The sequence below is a fragment of the Penaeus vannamei genome, chromosome 21, assembly GCF_042767895.1.
Source record: "Penaeus vannamei isolate JL-2024 chromosome 21, ASM4276789v1, whole genome shotgun sequence".
Taxonomy (NCBI): domain Eukaryota; kingdom Metazoa; phylum Arthropoda; class Malacostraca; order Decapoda; family Penaeidae; genus Penaeus; species Penaeus vannamei.
This window is the reverse complement of record NC_091569.1, coordinates 35,129,936-35,132,435: the sequence shown is the minus strand read 5'-3', so window position 1 is coordinate 35,132,435 and position 2,500 is coordinate 35,129,936. Positions and strand designations below refer to the sequence as shown.

Below are 2,500 nucleotides of genomic sequence, written 5' to 3'. Positions count from 1 at the left end.
AGAGCTGCTCTCTCGTTGCAAGCTAGGTCCTCGGCCGTGCTCTCATGCTGCGCTCACACACGGTTGGTACACGATAAACACACGGGAGGGGGTGAGGGGGGCGAGGGGAGGAGGGGGGAGTGTCCGAGGTGGCGTTTTCGAGGTGTGGGTCCTTGCTTTGAAATCCCCGACGACACTGAAGGAGCGCCCCTTCCGAACACTGCGCGGCGGGGCAGCGCAGCCCAGACGTCAGCGACAGGATCAGTTACTTGACATGGCTTTTTCTCCGGCGTCAGTCAGCGATCACGCGCGCACGCACGGTCAAGTCGAGTGAGAGACGGAGGGCGGGAGGGAAAGGTATGAGGGAGGGAGAGCGAATGAGTGAGAGTGAGAGGTAGTGGCGTGTGGAGAATAAGGAGGGAGGGGGGCACGGGGGGAGGAGGAGGAGGGGGGACTGTGAAGGAAGGGTGTGGGGGAGGAGGAGGAGGAGGAAGATGGGGGGGTTAGGGTCGACGGGCAACCTCGGTGCTGGGAGGAGGAGGAGGAGGAGGAGGCGAAGAGGCCGGCGCTTTGCGTGGATGACTTCTCTCCACTGCAAGGGATTCAAAGAGCCAAGGTTATATACACCGGCCTTAAACCACCAATGGAAGCAGCCGCTCGCCACACCTCCGCGTCCCGGAGTGAGCGAACGAGGAGGAGGAGGAGGAGGAGACTGTATTAGCGCGCGCTTGCTCTTCCTCCTCTGTTGACTCTTCGCTCCTTGTCACGGAAACGAAACGAGGAAGACCGCGAGAAATAGATATAAAGCCGACTTAGAAAGAAAAAAAAAAAACACACACAACACGAGATATCGAGACACTCACTCGTAAAACTAAAACAAAGTGATATGAAAAAAAATATAGGAGGGGGGGGGGGGAGAGCAAGTTCGTATGCACCGCCACCACTCTCGGAGGTCGTCGTTGGAGTGTTGGGGAGTGAGTGAGAGGGAGAGAGAGAGATCACACGCCCGCTGTACAGGAGTGAGTGAGAGAGAGAGAGATCACACGTTCGCTGTACAGGACGAATCGTTCACTCAGCACTCACTGGTCAGAGAAAAGCAGGGCTGGACGAGGCGACACGAGCTAAATACAGGTTCCCGAGAGGAGTTTGGGGGAGGAAGGGGAAGGGGCGAGGGGATGAGGGTAGATTGGGGGGAGGGAGGAGTAGGGGGTGATTGGGGAGTGGGGGGAGGTTGGGAGATGGGGGAGGGAGGAGTAGATGGTGATTGGGGAGTGGGGGAGGGAGGAGTAGGGGGTGATTGGGGAGTGGGGGGAGGTTGGAAGAAAGGGGGAGGGAGGAGGGGGTTAAGGAGCTGTGTATTTGGCGATGGGGACGACGGGAGGGGGAGGGAGGGGGGGATGATTACCCTTGATGAGTGTGGTTTTGGAAACGTGTTAACATTTATGCCTCAAATTTGTCGGTGCGCTCACATATGCGAAATGTACAATCAGCTGCTTTTTGCACAATGGGGCGATCTTCCTCACTCATCCTGACGAATGCATAAGGAGAATTTGCCAAAATTAATCGTATTCGCGAGGATGAGAAGGCGAATTTGACCTTCAATGAATAATTACATTAACAAATCTTTAAAAAACAAGCGTAGTTATTTTTCTATGAGATACGACAGCAAACGCATTGATATATAGATAGACTGATGGATAATTTATAGATAGATAGGTGAATAGATAGACTGATTAATATACACACAAATACTAGGGAGAGAGATATGGAAAGATAAATTAATAGATAAATAAATACATAAATAAATAAACAGCAAGAGAGACATACAGCGAGAAAGATATAGATGTAAGGAACCACAAGATAGACAGATAAAGGACAGACTAAGGACAGGAACTCCGAGATAGACGGATAAAGGACAGACTAAGGACAGGAACTCCGAGATAGACGGATAAAGGATAGACTAAGGACAGGAACTCCGAGATAGACGGATAAAGGATAGACTAAGGACAGGAACTCCGAGATAGACGGATAAAGGATAGACTAAGGACAGGAACTCCGAGATAGACGGATAAAGGACAGACTAAGGACAGGAACTCCGAGATAGACGGATAAAGGACAGACTAAGGACAGGAACTCCGAGATAGACGGATAAAGGATAGACTAAGGACAAGAACTCCGAGATAGACGGATAAAGGATAGACTAAGGACAGGAACTCCGAGATAGACGGATAAAGGACAGACTAAGGACAGGAACTCCGAGATAGACGGATAAAGGATAGACTAAGGACAGGAACTCCGAGATAGACGGATAAAGGACAGACTAAGGACAGGAACTCCGAGATAGACGGATAAAGGATAGACTAAGGACAAGAACTCCGAGATAGACGGATAAAGGATAGACTAAGGACAAGAACTCCGAGATAGACGGATAAAGGACAGACTAAGGACAGGAACTCCGAGATAGACGGATAGAGGCTAGACTAAGGACAGGAACTCCGAGATAGACGGATAAAGGACAGAC

At 50.9% G+C, this 2,500-nt stretch overlaps 1 protein-coding gene across 1 annotated transcript in view; it reads right to left on the bottom strand.

Moving 5' to 3' along the window:
* LOC113822048 (innexin inx2) overlaps positions 1-961 on the bottom strand; it is a 16,377-nt gene extending 15,416 nt beyond the window's left edge. Inside the window, exon 1 of the mRNA XM_070136124.1 lies at positions 1-961. This exon is cut by the window's left edge and continues 217 nt beyond it. The gene's annotated coding sequence lies outside the window, so the exon portion shown is untranslated.
* Positions 962-2,500: the final 1,539 nt, after the last annotated feature.